The sequence below is a fragment of the Typopeltis vanoorti genome, chromosome 17 (assembly GCF_054136105.1).
Source record: "Typopeltis vanoorti isolate ZY-2024b chromosome 17, IOZ_Tvanoo_1.0, whole genome shotgun sequence".
NCBI classification, from domain to species: Eukaryota; Metazoa; Arthropoda; class Arachnida; order Uropygi; family Thelyphonidae; genus Typopeltis; species Typopeltis vanoorti.
The window spans coordinates 114,869,461-114,896,639 of record NC_143565.1 but is presented as its reverse complement, the minus strand read 5'-3'; the positions used below and the strand labels follow the sequence as shown (position 1 = coordinate 114,896,639).

The window sequence follows — 27,179 nt, the reverse complement described above, 5'->3', positions numbered from 1 at the left end:
TAACGATCAAGATGCATCACACACACGCGCATACGATGAGGGAGCGTGACGTATGTTTGGAGTCTAGAAATTTGGAAACCAAATGGTAACTGTGGTAAAAACATTTTCTTAAAATTATTTAATCAAATTACTATTTTAGATTATTTATTAAATAATAATTAAAAATAAATGCTTTAATAATATTTTTAATAAAATACTTATTACAGTCAATTATTATTAATTATTAAAATTCAGACACTGTTGCAATCCTTCACTTTTGGCTACGATGACCTCAAATCAACAGCATTTCTCCACTGCAAACAATTTTGTTTCTTTTACGTTCGCATTTTTGTTTTTATCCAAAATTAGTGTTTCCCATTATCCTTGGTTTTCCTTTTAATATTTACATGTTTCTACTGTTAGCATCTACCGGATATTGTCATTACTTTTCCTTGAAGCTAAAGTCATTCTTTTCCACTTTATCACAGTTCAGCATAGAAGAAAAATGCAATTTTTGAGCACGTAATGTTCGCAGTTTCCTCCGCTTCTCTTTTGTCTTCTTCAAAGAAATAACAAAATTCAGCAGGAGAAGGCATAGGAGGTGGTCCGAACAACGTCGTCAGTGAAAGTACTCTTTGAACTGCCGCCTTCGCATGCAACTGGAGCCAAAAGTTTAACCGGGAGGGGTGTCATCACCATTCACATCGCCCGCACGGTGGCACAGCGCCTTACTTGGCACCTTGCCAGCATCGCTTTAAATGCCTTTCCCACCGCGCATCTGCTTCCAGTGCGGTTTTTTATTTCTTTTTTTTTTTTTTTTCTCTCCCCTCGCACTCTTCTAAGCTTAAGTCACGTGACGAAGCTCGTGTTTTCGCGCTTGACTTCTCCAATCCATCCGTTCTTGCGCTCGCCGTCGTCTGCGGATGACATCGAAGCGTACCGTAGTGTCGCAGGGAGGTGTTAAGCAATCATCTTTCGGTGTGTCTGGTGCAGCTCGTCTGAGAAGAATTGTCAGTACTTAAAAAAGTGGCTGCGATGCCGACCAATCTGCGTTCCTGAGTGACGGACGATGTTCCCCCGAGTTTGGTAATCGAGAGAGAGAGAGCGGTGACGAGGTGTGCTGCAACAGGCGGTCGCTTGTGGTGGCGGCAAACGGGGGTACCAGTGAGCCTCCACGTGTCACGTCGAAACCGAAGGATTCTGCAACAATCCGGACGCTGAAGATAAGCGGTGAGTGAGTCTTTGTTTAGGCCTAACGAAATGCTGTTTATGTTCCGTGCATATTCTTAACAGCGCTATTTGATCGACCGGCCTTCTCCTGCGGGTTGCCACGGGAGACGGCATACAAATACTCTCTCTACTTTCAAACAGGCCGACCTCACTTCTGTTTTTCCTTTCAACACGAGGAAGACGTGCAAAGTTTGCTCACGGCTGACTGGGTCTGCGTAGGTGAGGTTGGACTGCGAGCTATGGAACGATCTGAATCCGGTTGACCCTCGGTTATTCCGACCCTTCCCTATAAAGAAAAAATAGGATACCGTATTATTACACACTGATTGTTTTTTTAACTGTCTTTAACTACCTTCCGCCACTGATGAACATTCGTTGGCTGCTAATGAAAGAACTGTTTCTAAAAAAAACTGCATTTTTTTAACTAGCGACGAAATATTAGGCCCCCATTTCGTCAGACAATTCCGAGGAGACTCGCGTACGCTATTTACAGCTACGCGACTATTTCCCTTCACCTTCTTTCCACCCCTCCCCGTTAGTTGGCAGAAGTAGGGCAGTGTTTGCACTGACACGCAAATCACAGCACTAATGGCTGCTTTGCTAAACTTGTTGCTCGAATGAGTTCTTGCTTGTTTTGCCTTCCAACTTCCGTACCGAATCGTGTATTTTAGCTTAATAATATTACCTAACTGATGAGATCCAATAACTTCAAAATTAATGTTCACACTAACCTTGATTGAATTGGCTACTTCCTGAATAAGCTGCCACACACACACACACACACACACAAATGGCAGCCACACGCTTGCAAAGGCTTTTTTTCGGATAATTCTAATAAAAGATTTTCTTCAATTCAAATAATGTACTTTTTACTGATAAGGAAGCTGCTTCATTTCCGTCTGTGAAGGAATTACCAGGAAAAAGATAATCTCGATTCAAGGAAAAACCTGCAGAAATTTATAAATAAACGACAGGTATAGCTACAGCTGGTTGCTATGATAACAACAGCAATCGATTGTTTCTACTATTTATTTTACTTAATTAGTTTTTCATTACAACTCAAATAGAACATACTATCGAAATCGTTTAATATGCATATCATCATGAGATCCTTCTGGCAAATATTCTTTCCATTTTTATGGATAGCTCGCGGCGACTTTCACAACTCTTCGTAAGACGCAAAGGCGTATTTTTTTTTTTTTTTTTTTTACTTATTAAGAAAGAAGTTTCCTAGACTTCGATGGATCACGTGAAGTCGATCGCTTCTTCCAGAGGGCGCTGTGACACATTGATTTCCATTTTGAAAGCTATTATTCAGATACGATAATTGTTAGAAAAATATTCGGCTGACTTCACTTGGGACGAGCTTCCAATTCAGAAAAACATTATTTGTCGATTAACGAAAGTTTGTTGAACGAGAAAAGAATGTTTCATATGGAATTTAGTCCACTTCATGTTAATAAACATTCACCCACTGGAATGGATTAATAATTAGCAATAACGCAAAAAATATTGACGAGAGTCAAAAAAGACAAAAAGCAGCACGCAGTAAATAAATGTGAACAAATTTTGATTGTTAATGAGAAACTTCATCGACGTTGCGTTAATATACTCGCCAGAATACAAATATTCCCTTGACCTTATTTAACAACGATCTCCAAAGCAAAAAACGCAATATTGTGTCTATACAAAGCTGGAGCACCTGCGTGATCTTAAACAATTAATATGAGGTGCGCTTTTCCGTCAGTTACTCTGCAGCCATACTTTCATTCGTTGTTGCTCGCACGTGATTTGACGTAATACTTTAGGCTGTTTGTAACTCTGTATCAATTTCTTTCACCCATTGCAACACGTGGTAGTGTGACGTATTGTCAATTCTTAGTAAATATTTTAGTCAGCAAGAGTTCATTGTAAGTGGCACGTGTTATGACGTAAGTTCCTCTTCTTTTGTATCATTTGCTGCAGTTAATTTATTATTTAAAAATGTACTTAATTCTTCTCTTTCGTTTATTGCTCTCTGTTGATCAGATCGGTCGTCAATACAAATCAGATGGCCAGATTGTGTTTAAAGAACAATTTAAACATTGTTAAAGAGCCTGACTTGAAGTGTTTTCCTGATTTTAATTGAAAAGTATCCTAAACATGGAGTAAATCGGTGAAATAAAAAGCCAACTCAATTATCCATCACTTTTTTTAGAATAATTCTAAGCCTTTGTATGTTTTACTATCAGGAGTTGTTATAGTTACATAACATAACGCAGTCCTTCAACCATTGCTGTAGGATGGGGAAGAGCAGTAGGGGTAGTTAAGGGGAAGCAGCTAATCATTGTAAATGGCATCCGCTCTATCGGCATCCTCTGTTTTACAAGGCAGGAGTGCTGAAGTTGATAGCAAAGGGGAATGTTGACAGTTGAAGTGAGCTAATGAACGGTTTCGGGTTGGCTTGCAGCGATTTGAATGGAATTGCAGCACAGCCAATTACTGTAACAGAAACAGTTACAATTGTTCGATTTAGAAACCATTGAACAATGGGATTCTCCCCCCCCTCCTCCTTTTTTTTTACAGCAAAAGAGTAACTGTGCTCGATGACTAGAAATACACAACGGATATGACGTCACCATCAGTGTTGAAAATATTGTGTCAATGTCTGTTAATCGATTTAATATGCAAGGAAGATTGTCAGTCCGATTCGGATCCTATTTCCAGGAATGTCACCCGCAAGAATGGCATGATTTATGTGTTGTGGCTTCCATCAGAAATTTATTCCCGAGGCGTAGTGGTCAAGAGTTTCATCGAAGCCCTGAGTGAGGTCGAAAAGAGCTCTTATCTGGTGCAAGACCCCACTTCTTTGAAACATGTCTGCTTCAAGGACCCTTGTAAACGTCTTTGTTTCTACTAGTGGCCAATTATGAATGAATGACGTCATGCACTCGAGACATTTAAACATCCTGTTTAAATTTCGGTACTACGTGAATAGAGGGAGCTGATGTGGTTATTAGCATCTTAATGATCTCCATGAACACTTTTCCACTGATTTTGATGTTCACCGAACGCATCATTCATTTCGATGAATTTTTTTTTTTTTTAATCTTGAAAGAAGTATTAAATTCCCAGCTTAAGTTCAACTTTCTGAGTTTACAACACTTAATATACGAATATCTTCGAATACACGCGCATGCGTCTTAACGAAAGCATATACTTTTTACTTTTTTTTTTCCCCTATCGCTGACAGGTTTTAGTAAGAAGGTAAATTGTTCGAGCGCGCGCTCTTAAAGCTTCTGCATTCTGTCTGTTGCTAGGGTGGTTGACCCGAAACCACTGCCTTCACGTAAACGAGCGGGGGCGGGTGACGTTGAATCCTCTGTCACTGTTGGATTCCAAGGTGGGAGAAATTAGCGAAACACTTGCAAGAATAAAAAGAAAGAATAAAAAAGGAGTGCTCGTTAATATTAATTGAGTAATTAACGGCCTAATGTGTATTTTCTCGCTCGCTCTGCTTCTCCGTCCTCATTCAGCACTCACTAATTGGCAATTTGGAGTGCTTACGTAATTTAAGAAACGAATGGTTGAAGCAGAACCGTTGGAAGCCGATTGGAACAAGAGAACAGACGTTTTTACATAGTACCAATGAGTCTGAAGGGTCAAAAGGTGATCCGTTGCAATTTTCGGCCTTCATTTTCACACTCCAACGGAGCTAATTTAATTCTGTTTTATTATTTTGAGTGTAATTAAAGCTCTGTAACACTGACTACACACTGTCCATTTCATTTTTATTTTTTACTATCCCGAACACGTGACGTTTTCATTATTTAAACAGAAACAATGAAACCTAAAATAAAATTGAAACAAACAAACAAACAAAAAATAAATTGTTTGAATTTAAACCATGGAAATGGAAACTAATTGTTAAAAAAAAAAAAACTTTAGTAATAATCGGTTTTATCCATTTACAAACTAATTTGCATATTTAGTGAGGGATGTCCGAGATTTTTCATAACAGCGGTTTGCTTTAGCTCAACACAATCATTCAAAATTTTTGTAAAAAAGAAAAAGCCACTTCTTTTCAGAACAAATTCCAAGAAGCCCTCCTTCTAAGAACACGACGTTTCTTTCAATGTCTTTTGATAAAGAAACCTATTCAGACATCCACAGAACTTTGCTCTGGTATGTGCACGTAGACAGATGGTTGATGAATTTTCCGACACACCTTCCAGCTCGGTCCCGTTATCACACACACAATTTCCCCCAGCTATCTGAGCGAGGGCGGGGCGAGTTTTCTCCCGCTATCTGGGGATGACCTACTTCCACGACTTTCCGTCACTAGCCGTTTACCCTCTACTAGCCCCTCGCTCTCTGGTTATTGTTGATTTCCCCCTGTCAACCTTTTTCCTCTTTACGGACCGTCAACACCATCCCCTCTCCACATCGAGGGGGGGGGGGGAATAATATGAACCTTCCTTCCGTCTCAGTGCTCCCTAATGGGTGTTGGTCACTGCGATTTGCGTGTCGCATAAAAGACTGTTTTTCGCACCGGGCAGAGGTGGGCAACATCACAATGGACCGAGGGGGGAGGGAATGTTATTTGTAGGAAGTGACGGTCACATTCAGGAAATATTTCCTTTACCTTTTGTAATCTATCGCGTCCTCTGGCTAAGAAATAATTAAATTACGTTATTGGCTTTTTAATTTAATGGCACGTGCACGCAGAGACGACGTGGAAATCAGAATTTCCCCTTCGTTAAATCTATTCGGGTTAAGAAAGAGCCCGTTGTCTGCATTTCGAGTCTGCGAAATCAAATTAAAAATATACTTCGACACGTCTCAACGAACGCTTTGTGCAACATCTGCGCGTGTGTCCTCCCTCTAACTCGTGGGACTGATTTTTATTCATTTATTTTTCTGTGGTAGCAAGAAATGGTTCTGCACTGAAAGCCAAATTTTGAATGTCCATCGACTGTGACTTCGGCTTTATCCCGCTTCTTCGATTAAGCCCCCCCCCCTCTTTTTACTTATTCATATCTATTAATAAGAATAAATTAGTAGCCAAGGTTAAAATTTATCATTTGGAATAATTTTTAAACTAATCTTTCTTGGCATTAACACATTACTTCTCTAGTTGCCTAATCATCCTTAAAGTTAAGCGTCTAAGCCTGTGGGAATCAGAGAATTTCTTGATTACCCCCCCCGCCTTTTTAATGGCGAGTGTTAGATGACATTTAATTAAAATAACAAAACACCCTCATTTTTTGCGACATGTCCATTTCTAACCCCTACAGCTGTCGAAAAAAAAAATGAACGTAAACAATGATTACGAGGTTAATGAGGATTAACCTCGTAATCATTGTTACGAGTGTTAGTAATTAGAAAAATTACTAACACAAATGTTTCTGATCCTGTCGTAGAGTTATCGACACGCTTTTTCTACAAGTATTTTATTAGCCAGTGTTCTTTTGAGCGCATTTCCTAAGGGGCCTGTCCGGACAAAATAATCAAACCAATAATCAAGTTCGTAGCTTTCATCGCGAACCTTTTGTAGTTATACCCTTCGTTATTTCCCCTTCTATTCTGAACCCAGACAGGATATCGATCAGTCAACAAACTACCAAGAGCCTCCGTAGCCCAGTCGGTATAGACGAAGTGCTTTGGTCGGAAAGACCTTAGTTCGACTCCCGTCCATAACGCGAGGAACTTTTATCTGGTCTCTTTCTAAAGGTGAGTTAGCCGGTCTCATATGGAGGTAGTAGGATTTTTCCACCCAGCAACGTGGGTTTTTCGTCCCTCAGAACAGGCAAACCGGCCCGTGAACACACACGGATCTACAGTCATAAAACGAATTCCATAATAATAAGTTATTTGTAATAACATTTTACAAATACGTACAAGTTAATTGTTTTTTTTTAGTGTCACGTGTCTTTTATTACGTAAATAATACTTTCAAAATACAACAACAACAACAACAACAACAAAAACATTTCTTTTTAAACAAGACCCAACTTTCCCTATGAGATAATAAACACACGTGAAACTGATATTACGAAGGCGAGCGATGCGGCAGCCTAGAAACGAAATACCGATGAATCCATTTAATAAGTCTCTTTTCAAACTGACCCCCCCCCCCCCGGATGTATATTTAAATGTTGATGTTGTTTTCTGCGTTGTTATTTGGCTTCACAGATGGATAGGATTAGCTAACGCAGTCGTGGCACCGCTCCAGAACGACAAACGAGATGCGGTTTTCGCAACTTCTAAGAATGCAGGACGACATTTTAGGGGTTATTAAAAATAGCCAACTTCTCTGAACACAAAGAAAACATTCTGAAGGAAATCGGGTGTGTTCGGATTAAAAAAAAAAAAAAAGTTAAAAGGAGGCTTCCGTCCGAAGAATCGTAAACAAACGGACGCTGTCGCCGATATTTAATAAGTAGCATGTTCAAGATAATTGAACTTTTTTTTTCTTTTCTTAATCCAACGTTTAAGGATGTTACCGCAAGTTTTATTTTATTTTCTTTAAATTCATAGAAAGTCATTTTCCCGTCAGTGATTCCGACTCAGGCAAGTTGGAAAATAGGGGGCGATTTAAATTTCATACACGAGCAGAAGGGAATTGGGACGAGCGGTGGGATGTTCGCTGGATATTCAAATGGAATTTTAAGCAGATTAAACAGCAATATCACAGAAATATGACTGTCGAACACACACACTTCCGGTACCCGACATGCGTTGTTGCGCTTGTTATTGGCGGAAAGAAAAATGTGCGCGCGCACACACACCGAGCTTTCATTTTTATTTTTTATAAAAACTTCTAGAAACATTACAATCAAAATTATGGCAGAACGCAACAGTACCTTGCACGTGCGTCGTTAATCCCATCAGAATGTCCCCAAACTCTGAAGTTGTGAGTGAGTCCCCAACCGTCACCAGTTCGCTCGGTCGTTGCCAAGACAACGTAAAATGTAATTTCATTGTTTTCAAGGGCGTTTCCCCCTTACGTAAGTGGTGTTCAGGGTACATTACATGCCACGCTTTCGGTTGTTTTCCACCCTGAGTTTACACAAAGAAACTTTGCCGATGTCTTCCCCTCTCCCTCCAGTATAATCATCTCCCCCCCCCCTTTTCCTCCTCACAACAGCAACCGGAAGAGAGCAGTTAATGCAATTCTCCCTATCATCATGTGGAACAGTGCGTCTCGCTACCCGAAGAAAATATTGACAGAAAATATTCTAACCAAGGCTCGCCCATTGTTAGCCATGCTATCTTCTCCCGCTATACGACTTCCTATTTATACGACCCTGAAAAACACAAAAGACGTTACTCGCTAAGGTCATTCATTCATTCATCCATCAGTTTTATTTTTACTCCCCCCCCCTCGTTCAAAACAAGCTCTACCGTCTTATCAGCACTATTTAGCAGTACCCTAAATTTAGCGTAGTGAAGCGGCCTTTCCCGGGGTGTATTTTGGGTTAGCTTGATAATCAGGGTCAGAGAAGCCTACGCGAAGAAAACAGAAGTTCAAGTATGTGCTTCCGCATCTTAGCTCAATGCTTAGAATCTTGTTAACGGTTAGAATGTTAAAAATCCTCAGAGCATTCGCTTTGTATATTCATTCTTCTCTTTTTTTATATTTATGTAACACTAACTGACACTTACACAACTGTGTGTCATAATCACTGTAGACAACTAGTCTGAAACCATAAAACATTCGGGGAGAAAATGCCAATTAATTCTTGCGACGGCCATGCATGGATTGAGTTGGAATCTTGTAGTTTATCATAACCATCTATGCTAGCAGCAGCAATAGTTGAATAATGCGCGCGCAGCTCAACAATAACCAACAATTCAGCTTTACGAAGAATGGATTAACAAATCTGCAGGATTTGAGCAATGAGTGCCCAATTCAGATGCAACATTTGAGTGACAGTAACTGCAAATTATTTTAATGATTATACTTTACCTTCCTCCATAATTTTTAAGTTCCTGCTCCAGGGGCTTATGCATTCTAGTTCAATGATGCTGATCTGGTTTCAGCACTGAACTTACCAGCAACCAGTTTTGCTCGCGATATTTGGCTAACAAACATGAAATCTGTTAGGCCTGTTCCAAGTTATGTGAAAATATGAATACATTGTTCACTTCCAATGAAACCCTACGATGCACGTCTCTGATTTCCGTATTATATCTAATGGGTACATTTATGTACCCATTAGATATAATGTACACATTAGATGTGATGACTATATTGACTTTATTAATAAATTCAACGAGTGTAGGAAAAAAGCAGAAATTCCTGTGAAACAAAAGAAAAGAGAACGACTCTCACCTCAAACTCTAGAACTACTGAAAAAGAGAAAAGAACTGAAGAAATCTGAAGAAAATTTTCTAGAATACAAAATTATCTGCAAGTTACTAAAGAAAAGAATTCCAGAGGACTACAAAACTTTCAGGATACAAAAATTAAGAGAAGCAGTGCAGGCAAAAACCAGCCTGAAAAAAAATAGAGAAAGACTTAAATTTTAAACAGTAAACAGTCAATCCCATCTGCTTTACAGGATCAAATTGGAGAAAAACATACTAATAGAAAAAGGATAGAAGAAATTGTGCAGAATTTTTATAATGATCTCTATGCAAGTAAGTGTGCCAAGTTTGAGAACCTATCATTCCAAAACCAAGCAATATACCAGATGTACTTCCAGAAGAACTAGAACATGCCCTTAAGAAAATGAGTAAAGGTAAAGAAAGCCTCAGGACTTGATCATGTTAAGGCTGAAGAAATCCAACAAGGTGGACCAATTATTTTCAAAGCGTTGGCTGCCAGATTCACGTGGTACTTCGAAGAAAGAAAGATCCCAGAGGAATGGAAGACCTCAAAAACCAAACTTCTATTCAAAAAAAGGGAACAAGGAAGACATAAAAACCTATCGTCCAATCTGTCTACTCTCTCACATATATAAAATAATGAACAGAGTAATACTGAACAGAATACAAAACACTCTTGAAGACAACTCCAGCAGAGAGCAGGCAGGATTCAGTAGAGGCTTCTCCACAATAGATCATATCCAGGTCATTTCACAACTAACAGAAAAATGCAGAGAATACGAATCCCTCTATGTTTCCTCTTTATTGATTATAAAAAAGCATTTGATTCCATAGAACACGATGCAATCATCAGTGCCTTACTGGAAATACATGTGGACCCTACTTATATCCACATGATAAAATCAGACCACACAAATAATCCTATTTGATCAACCTATAAATATAGATATAAAGAGAGGGGTCCGCCAAGGCGATGCGATCTCCCCAAATCTATTTATCAGCACTTTAGAATACATTCTGAAAAAAAATGGACCTAAACGGAGGAGTAAGCATAGATGGTGAAAAACTATAAATCCGTATGTTTGCCGATGATCTAGTACTGATATCCCACAACTCGAAAGACCTACAAGAAATGGGTGAAAAAGTATACACAAACAGCAGGAAGATAGGCTTAGAAATGAATCTAGGAAAAACAAAATGGATTAAAAACATCTACACAAGTGACAGTCACCTATGTATTGATAACATCCCTATAGAACACGTTGACTCCTACAAGTACTTAGGACAAACAATAAAAATCAATAATGATTTATCTGAAGAACTAGCAAACAAAAAGAAAGCTGAACGACTATCATTCAACAGACTAAAAGAAACACTTACTGATCCAAATCTTGACATCTCTGCAAAGGCAAAACTATTTAATAGTGACATTCTTCCATCACTCATATTTGGATCAGAAACATGGAACACGACAAGAAAAGAAGAAGAAACTCTCAGAATAACTCAGCGTGCAATGGAACGCAGGATTTGTAACATCAGCAAAATGAAACATGTTAGAAACACGGAACTAAGAAAGAGATCAGGCATAAAAGATGTGGTAAGTGCAGTATATGAAAGCAAGATGAGATGGGTAGGTCACGTAGCCAGACTCATGGATAACAGATGGACATATAGAATTCCCAACTGGCAACCAAGAATAAAGAGAAAACCAGGAAGACCACCTACAAGATGGGAAGATCCACTAGTGAAATCTATGGGTATAACATGGAAGAGAGAGGCTCAAGATCGAGAAAGTTGGAGGCATGGAGAGATCCTGAGTGAAAAACGGGTCCATCAAGGTAATCTTGTGCTTCAAACTGTGTTTGGCAGAACCCCAGGATTCTGCAAAAACTTGGATTCTGTAGAGTATACAGAGCTTATAACTTATATTAGATCAAAAATCAGCTAACGCCTTTTTATTCCCGTATAGGGGAGTAGGCGAGGCCATTTAGCACTATCTAACTTTGGAGACTGAGTGGGCAGTTCAATCTCCACTGGTACCAATCAGAGATAGATGGCCCAAGGCTATCACTAATTAAGCGGAACACACAGTGAAGACAGATGGCTCAACAAGTGCCGCCATCTCGTGGTCCCTAACCCTAACACAATATATTTAATGTCTGAAATAATGTGGGTACTACGGTCGATTTTCTTGAGTTTACGGGAGGAAAAACCCACTTGCCCGTGCCAGAGATCGACTAACTCGGGAACCGGTCGAAAAAAGGCTTAGAAAAATTTCCTCTAGTCGCCGACTAGACTCGAAACCAAGTCTTCCTTGGTGCAGCCAAGCGCCGTGGTATGCAAACACCACATCCACTGAGCTATACAGGCTCCCTTATATTAGATTTAATTCTTAAAAAAAATTGGGGAAAATATTAATTTTTATTAAATTGATTTAATTCTAAAAACTATGTTGCTTTATTATTTGTGATATTATGCATCATAAACATTTATTGCTAACACCTTTTATTCCCCAAAGAGGATAAGTGAGACCGTTTATCCCTAACTAACTTCCTTTGGAAACTGCATGGAAAGTCAGTCTCCACCCTAAGCCAACCATAGATAGCCAGACCAGGACTACGAATGAGTTTAAACGACATCTGGGAAAGAGAGTATGGCAGGCAACTTGACTTGTGCTTCTTAACCCTGACATTATATAATATTGTCTGAAACAGTGTGGGTTCTTCGGTCTATTTTGTTCAGTTGCAGGATTAAAAGCCCGAAGTTCCGGGAGAAAGAACCCTACTTTCCGGTGTCAAAGATCGACTAACTCTGAACCAGTCAAAGAAAGGCTTAGAAGAGTCCCTGTAGTTGGAGATTAGAATCGAACTGTCTTTCTTCATACGGACTAGTTTATTGACGCAAACACAATTTCCACAAGCCTTTTCATAGATTTTCATGATTAAAATATTTTGAGTTTATTGTCATGATTCTTTTCCGATAAGTTTTATGAAAGTTTTCTTAAGTGGTTCCGCAAAAAGTCTTAAAAATAGACACGCAGTTAATATCGCCCCCTCCTGTCCAAGTCAAGTCCGTGGGATTGGTTACAAAGCAAGTTCGCTGGCCGATACTTTTTTTTTTTCGGGATTCTGGCATGGTCAGTGGAAAGGCTTTGTGATCATCAAAGACACCCAGGCTAGGAAAACCAAAATTAGTAAGAAGATGAAGTTCCGACTAGAATGTTTCCAAAAATGGATTTGGTCCTAATGACCTGATCCGAACTCATCATATTCTGAGCTGGTGGTCGTCAGTTATTCCCCAGTGATTTGAGCAACTGAGTCCTTCCGATCTTGTTTTGTGACATTCCTGGATCTCATTCCTGGATTAATATTTCAAAATGAATTAATTTGTTAATGTTGAAATCATCATCATCAACAACAACTATGGCTCCAATGCCCGTAGGGGTCTGCTACCATCTCGATATGATTCTTCCATTGCATTCTGTTTTGTGCAAGATGACTCAGTTTGTGTATGGAGTTTCAGCACCATTTGACGATGTCATCGCCCCATTCTCTGTTTGGTCTTCCTCTTTTGTTCTTTCCTTCAATCGTTCCAAATAGCAACGTTTTTAATTTCCTCTCATCATTCATTCTACATATATGGTCAAATAGACGTAGTTTCCTTTTGATTATTTTCTGGATCACGTTTTCTTTTGGTTGTATTCGTCTGTAGATTTCCTCATTGTTCACTTTCTGGATCCAGCTTATTCTCAAGATCTTTCTATAGCACTTCTTCTCAAATGCCTTTCAGATTCTCTCAGGAGTACCCAGGCCTCGCATCCATAGAGCATGCTGCTGAAGATACAGGTTTCTACAATACGCAGTTTAGTTTGCATCTTCATAGCTCGGCTCTTCCATATTTTGTCCATGGCTTTTAAAATAGTTGTTGCTCTGGCTATTCTAATTTTTATCTCTTTTTTGGGGGTCCAAGTCATGCGTCATGTGGCATCCAAGATATGTGAAGTGTTCCACATTTTCCAGTTGAAATCTGTCTATGGTAACTCTGTTGAGTAACTCCTGTTACCAAATATCATTGTTTGTTTTTTCAAAGTTGACATTTAGTCCATATCTTTTTCCTTCTGTGTATAGTGTTTGCAATGTCTGTTCCAGCCTTGCTGCGTCTTCTTCAATCAGGACGATGTCATCTGCAAAGCAGAGATAGTTTATTCTCATGCCATTTATTGAAATTGCTCCACCTTCTTTAATCTTATCTAGAAGTTCTTCTGTTCTTCCCAGATGTGTGATGAAGATGATTGGTGATATTGAGTCCCCTTGTTTTGTGCCTTGACTAGTGGCAAACCAATCTCCAGTCTCACCTGATATCCTGATTTTTGTATGTGCTTGGCTGTTTATATCTTTCAGTAGGCAGATCGATTTATTGTCCACACCATAGGATTCCAAGACAGCCCATGTTATATTTTGGTCAATATTATCAAATGCTTTTTGGAAGTCCACGAAACAGCAGTATATCTTTTTGTTCTTTCTTCGAGCTTTCTCTGCTATTAGTCTTAGTGCGAGTATTTGTTGCACTGTACTTCGATCTTGTCGAAATCTGGCGTTCTGTTAGTATTTTCATCAGCACTTTGCCAAGATGACTCATTAATGCAATATTTCTGTAATTGGTGCATTCTAAAGCACTGCCTTTCTTATGAAGAACAACCAACACCGATTTTTTCCACTCTTCGGGGGCATACCCTGATCTCCATATTTCATTACATAGCTTATATATTTCTTTTGCAACTGATTCTCCCCCATATTTTAGCATCTCGCCTATTATGTTGTCATCTCCAGGACTCTTGTTGTTCTTGAGATGTTTTATAGCCTTATTCACCTCTTTTTCCGAGATGTCATTTTCAAAGATCTTTTGGAGAGATTGCTTTTAGTTCTTTGATTACTTCTGTTGCAGTATCATTTAGTTGATTTTTATATAGTTCGCTACAATATCTTGTCCATCTGTGTATGATTTCTGTCTTGTCCATCAATACTTTACCATCTTCATCTTTGACTGCTATTGATCTTGTTTGCCACTTCCTATTGACATTTCTTATAAGTTTGTAGACCTCTCTAGTTTTGTGCTCTCCATAGTACTGTTCAATGTCTTTGCACTGGTCCTCCAACCATTTGGCTTTATCAAATCTTGCTGCTTTCCGTACTTCATTGCATTTTGAACGGTATAACTCATCTGCTGCCTCTGAATTATCTCTTTTAAGTTTCAGTTCTCTTTTCTCTTGTACTAATTTTTCTTGAGTTATCCATTTCTTGTTGATCTTTTCTCTTTCAGGAATTACTTCCTCTGCTGCTTTTTTTAGCACTGTAGTCAGTCGTTCTGCTCTTGTATTTATATTTTGTTTTTCACTTGGGGTCTCAAGCTTAGTTTCCAATATTCTGATATTTTGTTCTTAGCCTGTCTTCATTTAGTTTTGAGATGTCCTTAGCTTTCTGGAACTTCCCTTTGCACTTCTGTTTCAGTTTTAGTCTTATATTCGCAATCACCAAGCTGTGGTCCGAATCAATATCAGATCCTTGGAATGATCTGCACTGTTGAACCGAGGTTCTCCATTTCTGGTCTATTAATATCAGGTCAATCATATTCTGTGTTTGCCATTGAAGGAGCGCCACGTCCATTTAAGTCAATCTTTTTGTTGGAATTTGGTATTGCAAATCATCAGGTTGTTAACCGTGGCAAATTCCAGAAGCATCTCTTCACATTCATTTCTTTCTCTATATCCAAATTTTCCCATAACCTTTTCCCATCCTGTGTTATTTTTGCCAATCTTTGCATTCCAGTCTCCTCAAATGATAAGTATATCCTGCTTCGGCACCTCATCAATTTCTATTTGTAGATCTCTGTAAAATCTCTCAATGTTTTCATCTGCACTCTCTGCAGTGGGCGCATATATTTGAATGGTTGTGATATTAAATGGTTGGGCACTGAATCTTGCAACATTATTCTTTCACTAACTGGTTTGTATCCTATCATTGCCTGACAGCCCTTGTTACTTAGCAGGAAACCTACTCCTGCTTCATGCTTACTTTCATTTCCTGACCAGAGAACTCTTCCACCATTTGATTCCCCTGACAATGTCCATCTCATTTCTGAAATACCCACTATATCACATTAATGTTGAAATATTAATTAATAATTCTGACTGCTCGCTATTTATCATTGATTATTGAAACGAGTCCTGCCCATCTTTTTTTTATCATGTGCTCTGGACGGGAAACTCGGGTTTTTCGTTCCTCAGAACAGACAAATCTTCCCTGTGAACACACACACAGATCTACAGTCATAAAAATACATATCCCTCATTAGGGTGCTCTACCTGTTCTAGGGAATGGGGGGAAAGTCCATACGAAATAAAAAAAAAACCCTCCTCTAGAAGTCCGCATGTGATGGTTTTTGAATGTAAGAGGATTATTTATTTGATAACATTTAGTACTGCAGGCGGGTTGGTTCGACAATCAATCCGGAAACTCGGCTTTCCAGACCAAACCTGGAACTTTTTTTTCTGGCCTCCAATAAGCAGAGTGGAAGTGGTCTCGCGCCACTCAATGCAATTTATCTCTTACCTAAAGACATTCCAAACATCCGTGGCGGCAGTATGATTCAAACCCATGAGATCAAAGACAATATCAAATCACACCGGAATCGAAAAAGTCTCACCGAGATTGGAATTTGGATCTGTTGGATTCCAAGTCCAAAATTCGAGCTATTTCTCCGTGGGCCAGAAGAGAAGGTCCTCAGAAGATACATGATCCTAGCTTAGTCGAAAAGTTTTTTTTTTTTTTTTTTTGGCTTCTCGCAATAAAAGGATGTCACGTTTTATATTATTTCGTTTTCTCGTTAAAATAAAAGTCAATTTGTTTGCCCGTTGTCAAAATACCCAGATTAAAAGTTCAGACAGGCACGTGTAAATTTCCAGACCACGTCTGAAAATTCACAACTGCCTCCAAATTTACTCGAGGCAAAAAAATCCCCGAAGTCAGTAGACTTAGGAGATTTTTTCAACATTCCTTGCTCCTAAAAATCCACACACCCCCACATTGGCGACTTTACATATAGCTGTTAGCTATATAGGAACGATGGCCGTTCTGTCGTTGTTCCATCTTTAGCTTAATCATGTAACACTTTTCCTGGCTAAAGCATTTACCAAATCTTTGTTTACTGTAACAAGTTCCGACCAATTACTTGCTTTTCTAAGATTTTGATGGCTCCACGGAGAGAGAGAGAAAGAGTGGAGTTTTACATCCCAGGCTAATAATTACATTTTCTAAACCTACAGTTGATTAAGAGAGAGAGAGAGAGAGAGAACAGCAGTTGGTAATGATGAGGGCATACTGTAACCACCTGTCTCTTTTAATAAAAATAAACTTCGGTACGTCGGCAAGTCCGATACGCTGGCAAATTGTAGCATTCAATAATTTGTACTTTCATCACTCCAGTGATGTTTTAGGGAAAAAAAAACTGTATATTTTTGGTTTCCATATTCATAATAAAAACATGTACGATCTTTTTTTCTTCTTTAAAGCCAGCTGAAAAAAATGGGAAAGAAACTTATGAAGATGATCAAAACCTTCTTCATCGTTTTGTCATTTTCAGTCAATAATGTGTGTACGAGGTAAACAAAATAAGTGTAAACAAAACTGGATCCCAATTTTTTCTTCAGTTTTATGAATCCACCAGTTTTTTTTTTTAATCCCTCTTGCTATTAGAGCGTAATTTTATATTAAAAAAAATTCACACTTAAACAAGAAAACGAGAGTGGATCCCCACACAATATCAGGAATATCTTACGACTTCCAGTCGTAAGTTGTAAATAATTTTATAGTTCAGCCAGACAGAAAAACAAAGCAATGACAAGCAAATGATTATAATGAGTTGTCAATAAATATAATTTTTTAAAAAAATCCTTCTGAAGTGAAATATTTAATATTTTTCTGAGACCTGTACCTTTCTGAGCTCTGTCTTGATATGGTTACTAGAAAGTATAACTAAGCCATAATAAAAAATAAAAAAAAATGTTTTTATTTAATACTCTACGATATTTCTAGAATTCTGTCTTTTTTACGATGATAACATTCATACTATCAAAATTTATGAATTTTAAAATTCATATAAAATGTAATACAGTATTTATAAATTATAAAAAATCGGACGCCACGTCATCTGACGTCCTCCAGCGCATGAGTGACATTCACTCATGCGCTGGATGACGGAGATTCACTATCCGTCTTGAGTGTTGAATGACGAAGCAAAATAGTTGTTTTACTGTCGAAATGTCCAAAATGCGTGCCTTTCTCGGTTTCGTCGTCGTTTTTCGAGGCACTTCTCTTTACTCACGCAATCACCAGAGGCGGCTCGTGCATGGGCACTGCGGAACTGCAGCACCCCCACTTTTTCTCGATATATAAATATATTTATTAATTTATTTATATTTGCTTGTAATATTTAATTTTATCGTCAACAATCCTATACAATTCTCATATTTTGTATAAAAAAATAATAAATATCCATCTTGCAGCACTGTATTTGCCACAGTGTCATGTTGTTACGCGCGCAAGCATATGCATGTCATAGTGAGATGCGAGCTATTAGCGTAATGCGGCACTGTCCTTCGCGCAGTTCCACTGTTGTTTATATGCAGTTTGCGCCAGCAGTAGAGTGTTCGTAGTGCTTATCTCACCATCTACGCTAATTGCTTATTAGAGGGGAAAAAAAAAAAACTATTCGCAATGTTTGATTAGTCCTACTGCTTGATTACGCAGTCGTAAACATGCAACTCAACTGCTATTTACACGAGATGTTTGACTTAATCTGCTGTTATTCCGAGTTTAGCAACACCTGGCAAGAAGGTGCAGAAGTTCATCAGATCGGAAACAACGTGCTATTCTGAAGCAAAGCAGATATGAACTGATCCACGTGCTTTGTTGGTAAATTGCCAAACACGTGTCGCCGAAGAAGAACGATTAAGATATCTGTCCGGGTGATGAGAACATTGAAAAAGCCAGAGCACCTATTCTCGACAACAGAAGGCTGTCGATGAAGTGGCAAACCAAGTGCAGGTTAGCGTTGGCTATGAGGTCATCCGTAACAGACTTCATTTCCATAAATATTACGAGGTGAAGAAGGCAAACTCAAGTGCCCTTTAGAAGAGCCGATATTTTTATATACAGGTAGCCCTCGTATAACGCGGATGTTGGGTTCCGCAGAAATGCCGCGTTATATAAATCGCGTTATGCGAGTCTCAGATCACACAAAAAAAGTAGGGTTATGTTCCTAAATCTTTTTTTTTTTTTTAAATATTTTATAAACAACAACGACATATCCAACAAAAATCTTTTTATTTAATTCAGGCAATTCGTGTAAGTTAAGAAAACGTATGAACTATGAAACTAATACATTTTATAAAAGTATAAAAATTACAAATTGTACTTAAACTTCATTGCACACAATGCATAAATATTTTAGGCAAAATAAAATAGTGCATATTTTAATCTTTCGTAGCACAAGGATTTGAGGATTGGTTAATAAACACTGGTTTTGTTATGTAACCACCCGATGCATTACTACAAAACAGCAGAGTAATTCTATCTTTGGAAACTTTGAATCCAGGAGCTGATCTTTCATTTTTTGAAATATAGGTGCGCTTTTGCACTTTTTCCAATATAACCCGGATTCACCCGCATTGAACACCTGGTCTGCACTATAAATGTTTATAAACTTTGAGAGTTTTTTGTTTAATAAGATTTCCATCCATAGGAATTTTCTTTCGAGTGCATTCTTCTATCCATATCAATAGAGATTTCTCCATTTTTCTATTAGAATATCGCGTACACGAGCAACGCGCTTTGCACTTATCGTTGACCCAGCAATAAACACTTTCTCGGATTTTATGTTCATTTTGTTTGATTGTTCGAATTGTTGATTCATTTAAATTCAAAGTCCCTGCAAAAACTCCTGGGTTTTCTCCATTTTTCAACCGATCCAAGATTTTGAATATTTTATTCGAGAGAAATGAATTTTGTTTTCAATGTTGGTTTTTCCTTTTCGTTGCGCTTTGTGGCCATTATAAGAATAAATTTTTTACACGAAAAAGCAAGCATTACTCATTGTATGTAACTCACCAGAAAATAAAGTACTCAGCTTGAGACGAACACACTTATGATTTTTAATGCGCTTTCCTGGCAGAAAACGAAGACAATTTTCAACAATAAACACTTTATATGTAAACAATTGACGTACATGCGTGCTGAGGGTATTTCCCCTAATATAAATTCGCTACTTGTAATTACATGACGATACGGGCAGACGCAAATTTAACGAAGATAAAATTAGATTTTTAAGTCGCGCTGTGAAAAATATATGAAAAGATGAGTTTGTAGAGCGTGTTTTTGTCGAAACCGCGTTGTATAAGTACCGCGTCATACCAGGGTTATTACACCAATGTGTGTTATTTTTATCCTGCCGCATAACATATGTTGTCTGCTTGTCTTCCGCACTATACTTTGTTTTTCTCCGCGCTTTTAAATCAAAATTTCAGATTTATCATGCATTCCTTAAAACTTTCGGTTGATAATCGTAGCTGTATGTGTGTGTGTGTGGGGGGGGGGGGTTCTACTACAATTCTTTCGCTCATCCTTAAGTTACTTCAAAACTCAAGATATTAGTCTTTGATGGAGAGGAGGATTAATGAACTTTAGGTGCAGTACCAATAAACGAAAGTTTAAACTTTCTCCCCCATCTTTCGGCGATTCTGACAAAGATATTCACAACTAAAAACAAGAATCAGAAATGAGCCACATACATCAAGAAGAAATGCATTCGTTTTAAAAATAGTTACTTAGGACATACTGTAGCTGTTGCACGTTCTAAAATTTAAAGCGCGATCCTCATACTTGTGATATAAAGCGAGTCGAATGCAGGAAGCAGTGGGAAGCATAATTCGCCCTGTTTTCCATTCACTGAGGAAGCTGCTTTCGTTTATGTAATGCTATGAATGATCGTCAGCACTACAATTTTTTTTTTTCCCCCTCCCAAAGATGTTTTCGATGAGATATAAAGTGCAACTATGGCACTACGTCCCACCCATACAAGGACAAACAATTAATATAAATGATGTAAGGTAGTGACGTCACTGGCACATTTAAGTTTGCTGGGTTCCGTTTTGTGCCTTGAGGCTGCAAGTCTCGTCTCCAGTTGAGCGTTGAGATCCTTTGCTTGCGAAAGAACAAAATAATACACGCGCTTATCATTAAGCATAAAGTGACGTCTACCTAAAAAATTGATGTACAGCATAAAACCGCTAAACTCTATCCCGAGTGGTGACGCTACTGAAGTAGATTACATGCATATTATTGAGGATTTTAAAACAACGACAAAGAGAAAGATCCTTCAGAGAACAAGGCACTTTTTTTTACTTCGAAAAAAAATAATAAATCCTCTGAAAATATAAGAGAAATTTTCTTATTAACAACTCTATTTAATATATGATATCTGTATTATATATATAACTAGGAAAAGAGCCTCAGTAGAAAAATCGGTATAGATGAAGCCCTTTGATTGGGTTCAAATCCCGTTCAAAGATGCCAAGAACCTTTATGTAGTCAGTTGAAGGTGAGTTAACAGTAGGGGCGAATTCTCCATGCTTGCTGCGCAAGCTCATTAATTGAGAAAGAAGTACTATTTATTTGTTAATAAATGCATGCATTTATAAGCATTCCATTTAGGCTTTTATTTTTGTATACAGAAGACGTCTTAAGCTTTAGCGGCAATAATTGAGCTTTGCGTTGTGTATCGAAGGCCTACGCTAGTCAAGCTACCTTAGCTTGCTCGGTTGTGGGAGCATCCAGGTCCTCGCTTCAGCACTGTGATTTCATGCGCGCGCATAGCCATTTCCGCTCCCACCACGTCATCTCGCCCTACTGCTTAAACACAGGCCATACGCAGTCAAAGCTTCAGCCAGCCTTTAAAAGTGTGCGTGTTGCTTGGGAAAATTAAGTTACAACCAACTTTTTATGCAATGTTAGTGACCAGTTCCAAAAGAAGAACCGTAGGGTAGAATTTGTGTTCAAGTAGCTAAATGGAAAAAGATAGAATATCATTTGTAAAATAAATGTTGTATTTGTATGATTAAATGTACATAAATTTCTAAATATATAGTTTTAAATGGTCAGTAATTCATTATTCCGCTAATCAGACTTCAATCACGTCTCTCACTCCCTGAATGATAACAAAAGCAAGCGTGAATTTCAAGACCAGCATTCGCCCCTGGTTAGCAGGTCTCATACAAGGGTAGACGGGTTTTTTATCCTGTGAAACAGTCAAACCGGCCAGAATGACACAAGCAATAGTCCACAACGCAGATAGGATTAGCCTCCCTACCATAAGCAGTATTAGTTTCAGTTAGACCCGTGAGAGGCCATTGAGCCTGCCAAGAAAGGAGAGAGGAGATTTAATTCGAATATAAAAACAAAATTAATATTCTAGAAACTAACTGCATATTTTGTAACTCTCTTTACTACGCTTAGCTTAATGTTTTTTTCGAGCCACTTCGGGCCTCCAATAAACAGGGTGACCAGACAATGTCACAAACATCTATGCCAACAGGGAGACCAAACGTGATTATGTTTATAGTAATAAACATACTATTACATCATATAGGATAGAAATATCCTGTTATATCAAAATCTACTATCAAATTATAATTAAATTAGATTTAGTTGAATCTAATTCATTTTAAACGAACTCTACGATGAAAGAGAGTGAAATCTCACAGCAGAATCGCCTGCCGTAAAGCCTGAATCCTGAACAATAGATCCCCGTTTTCTTCGAGTACAGCGGGGGTTTTCCATAGCCGTAGTTTTCTATAGTTGGATTTCTAAGAAATATTTCTCGCATAAAGCGGGAGTCTAGCGAAACGACAATGTCGAATGGGATAACAAAGATGGGGGGGTTTCCCTCGCTCCCCCAGGTACAAAACTACCGTCTTTCATTATTTTCGGTGGCATTTATTTATTTAGTTATTGATTGTTTTTTTTTTTTTTTTCAAGTGAAAAAAAAAAAAAGCAATGCAAAATTAGGCTATTAAAATGGTGATTTTTGAATCCTGATGATTCAAAAGAAAATGCTCTTGTAATTTTTTTAAATATTTTTTTTTAAACAGATATTCGGTTCTTCGTTGCATCAGGTAAAGTTGACTGCATAGAATTCTGGTATGAACAAAAGCCAGTAGAGGCAGGAAAACGTAAACACACATAGACCCCCCCCCCAAAAATGGAAAGACATCAGCTATTAATGGCATCTAAAAGCTGGAAAACTACGAAAATTTGATTATCTCTCCGCTATCTTATTTTCGCTAAAAGATAAAGGAACAGGAGCAGCAAGAGAGTTTTCTCTTTTTCCACGGTGGAAATCACGGGAATGTCTTCTTAACTGAAGGACTTAAAAGCTGTGGGCAGCTGCACACCCTTCAAGACCAAAGAAAGCCTTTTAAGTGTAGGGGGAAAAAAATGGTGACACAGAACATTCTGAAATGCCACCTTTTCACATTTGTAGCTAAAAATCGCCTCATCGACGATGCCGTTAATTTTAGCTCTTGCGCCCGCTGTCGACAAATCGTGGAACCAAACTACACTTGCCTGATTGCAAGTGGTCATTATTTTTCATCGAATTATTTAAGAGATATGTCTGTTATCGTGATTTAATTTGATATTGTATGCTGCCGATGTTGGTTTTCAATTTATTTTATGCTAAGAATGTAAAAAAAAAAAAATGTCCACTTGGAGAAACTTGAAACAATGAAGGCACACAATAATCAACCAGAAATCACGTGACTCGTTCTTGTTTAATGTTCAGGCTAAATATTTCTTTTCAATCAATGAAAAATAAAATAACCGTATTAAAAAAAGTTACTTTCCAAGGGGCTTTTGGAAATTGACCCCCCCTTCCCCCTCCTCCTCCCATGGTAACAATAGCTCGCTCTCCGTTTACCTAGCTCCAGAAGTAGACATCGTTGAGACGATGATGATACATGTCATGATAATTGGAGCAGATTCATTTAAATTGAAGTCATCATCTGACGGACTATTTAAGCAGTTCTACTCCATTAAGGTTCGCTACAGCAGTGAAAGCGCGCGCACATACCCGCACGGCGAATTTTAAGCAAATTAAGTTACGTTATTATTATTATTATTATTGTTCTAGATATTTCAAATGCTAGACATGTGGCTAGAACTTAAAAAAAAAAACACTTTTTTTCATAATTTTTCTGCAATTATTCGCAAGCAGTGAATCTTCAAGTTCGAATAAAATACCAAATTTAATTTTTAGTTCAGGAATACGTGAAGCGTACATAATCACCGTGTGCTCATCTTCTAGCGATTATCACTTCCTGTTCAGGATTTTGGTTTTGTTTTCGAACGGTTTAAAGTCCTTGACGGTTGGGATATCTACACGCCATCGCCTCGTTTCTTTCAAGCTTAAAAATAAACAAATAAATGAAAATAAACTGTTCGGGCTTCAGAGAAAAGTTCCCGTTTTGATCTTTCACCGCCTTTGGTGAATTGTAGACATTGGTGCCCGATCTTTTCTAAATAACGTTGACACCAAAAAAAAATATCGTTACGATTTCTCTTTTTCTATAGAATTCTAATTTTTCAGTTTGATAAAAGAGATTTTAGCATATAAATATCACTGCTTCAAATATCAAATTGAAATTCAAATGGAATCGACATCTGGCAGGTTTTTCAATATTATTATCGTCCCCCAATGTGTTATGAAAGAGGTGTTTTTTAAAAAAATCCCTTTGAACTGAAATATTTAATATTTTTCTGAGACCTGTACCTTTCTGAGCTCTGTCTTGATAGGATTACTAGAAAGTATAACCAAGCTATAATTATTTTAAAAAAAATTGTGTCTTTTTGTTTAATATTCTACGCTATTTCTAGAATTCTGTCTTTTTTAATGATAACATTCATACTGTCAAAATTTATAATTATAAAATTCATATAAAATGTAATACAGTATTTATAAATTATAAAATTCGGACGACACGCCATCTGTTGTCTTGCAGCGCATAAGTGACATGACAATGATGAGGATAAACTACTTCTACTTGAAAAAAAAAAAAAAAATCCTCAGACCAACCGAATTATCTAGAATGTAACCCACACATGGGCTTAAGCTGTTCATATCCAAGAGGCATCTTCCCTCATCGTGTCTTCAGTTAATTTCTAAAATTCTTCAACCTGTGGCATTAAGGCATAGAATCGGCGATCAGTTTTACCGTGTCAAGCTTCTGGTCAGTGTTCGCGAATCTTTCAAACGCCATAAGTAGAAGCGCACGGTCTGACGTATCAGTATCCGTTGCCGTCAATATGACTTCTAAATTACGGAAGTCGCTTTGATGCTATTTATATGATTGCCCGTGCAAACATCAGCTGGCTGTTGTCAACATCCATTTATTTCTCCCATTCCCCCTTGACTCCCCCCCCCGGTTATCTATTCTGTGGTGTTCTATCCACAAAATAATCCCCAAAGAGAAAGGAACTCCATCAATTATCATTAGCTAGGCAGACAATACGGAGACAATAAACTGGTGTCCCCCCCACCCACCCATACGCTCCGTTCCCTCAACGATGCACTTGGTTCCAAACCACGTCCATTTCCTCCATTTCATCAGTGAATCCCACGCAATGTTGTCAACTTCTCACTTGTGACGTCAGTAGAATACCGCGCGCTAGATAGAGAGAGAGAGAGAGAGAGACAGAAAGAGATCACGGAGTGAGGCAGGCAGCGCGAGCAGGGCACGTGAAGTCGGTGTATGTGTGTGTGTACATTTCGACATCTACGATGAAGTCAGAGGAAGATTTGGGTCACAAGAAGAGGAAAGTGGAACTGAAAGAAAGTCCGTGTAAGTAAGAGATGCATCTATTTCGGTATTGAGTTTTCTAAGTAACGACTCCCTGGAAACTGCCAAGGATTCCATCGCTGTTATAAGGGGGTTACCATTCGGGCAAGATGGAAATGATTTCTATTAATTCATATTAATAGAAATCATTAAAGTGTTAAACTTAACCAGTTTTCCGAGTCTCAGTTAACTAACCCAGGGATCGTTTTTTCCAGCGTCCGCACATATTATTTTGTTTCACTTCGGTTGTTTTTCATGCAGTAAATCGGCCTTCAGAATTAAGTTGGCTTTTCTCAAATTAAATTGAATTCCGAATACTGATTGGTTTTCTTGTCTTTCGGTGAGCGAATATATCTTAAAAAAAGGATGGCGATGTCTGAAGAAATGGAAAGATCTTGCTTGTTTTCGAGACCTTTACCTGCTCAAAAATTACGTAACGCTCTGGGAGGGGTAAATCTTCGATGGCCATTACGTTGCAGTAGTATATTGAAAAACAGCTTCAAGATACGTTGATGTCAAAATGTAAGTTACGTCTTCGATATTAAAATTTAAGAAAATAAATGAAGAAATTAATTACATTGTCAAAAGTATCAGAATGGACTTTCATACCCGATGGGTGTGATATAAGTAGGTTTCTCGTTTTAGGAAAATCGTAAAGTTCACAATATGAGGGTATAAATGCACTAAGAATATCATCATCTTATAAATGTAGTAAATCAATGACTCATCTGCGAGTCTGCTCCTCGACGCCAAACTTTTTCCACAACTAAAAACAGCAGTAGACTCCAAGGCTAATGAAGTCTGCAACTCTGACAGTCCTATGTTGCAAGTAAGTTTTAGTCAAATTGGGATTATTTGACAAAAATGAGCTTACGTGACTATAAAAAAAAAAATAAATAAAATAAAAATTACTTTTAAGTAATTTCGTTTTTTTTTTTTTTTTTAAAGGCTAAAAACATGGATAAAAGTATCAAACCAAGAGGAGAAACGACGAAAGAGATAGCGGAGAACTAAACACAGATAAAGCTATGATTTCATAAACATCGAGAGAGTGAGAGAGGAAAAATGCGTGGAAATAGTGCGAATCAATCCTGACACTTACTTCCTGGAAGATAGTGGGATTTATTTATTTAGGATCACATTTCGCACTGCTATCAATATTCACCCACTTGTGCCCTTCTGATGTGGTAATGTCCAGGCCGTCAAGAAGCACTTACCGCCATCGTTCTATCGCTAATAGAAAGATAACGATTGTTGCTTTAATTGGAAGAAGTTGCCTCACATGGCGATGGAGTGGCGTTATTTAATGTCACCTTCGTGGTATGGATGGAGCAGAGATCCGTATTACTATTTATGTGCATGTAAATTACAAACAACATGTAAGTACACATACTGGACATGCAGTGGAACATGAATTAGGCAATAATATTTTCGTATGAGTAAATTTTATGTGCGACTTAATGCAAAGTTCAAGAGTTCATCACGTGTTCCTAGTTCTTCAACCAAAGTGTAACAGATTTAAAGCAAAAAAAAACTTCCAAAATTCATTGGGACGAATTGTTGACAGGACTGGTTTTCGAGGTTGAACTCCACTATTTTTGTTGAACTCCACTATTTTTATGCGGATATTACTGAAGAATATCCGCATAAAAATGGCAAAAGACAACGAGCTGATACATAGTAGTACAGTAGTATCTCGCTAATCCGAGCC

General features: G+C 38.1%; 1 protein-coding gene across 2 annotated transcripts in view; it reads left to right on the top strand.

Moving 5' to 3' along the window:
- Window positions 1–404: 404 nt before the first annotated feature.
- Eaat2 (Excitatory amino acid transporter 2) overlaps window positions 405–27,179 on the top strand; it is a 153,692-nt gene continuing 126,917 nt past the window's right edge. The window contains exon 1 of one of the 2 annotated variants that reach the window (XM_090407515.1): window positions 405–1,209. The gene's annotated coding sequence lies outside the window, so the exon portion shown is untranslated. Of the gene's footprint in view, window positions 1,210–25,357; window positions 25,472–27,179 lie in introns of those variants that run through there. The other variant, XM_090407517.1, reaches the window with a different exon arrangement.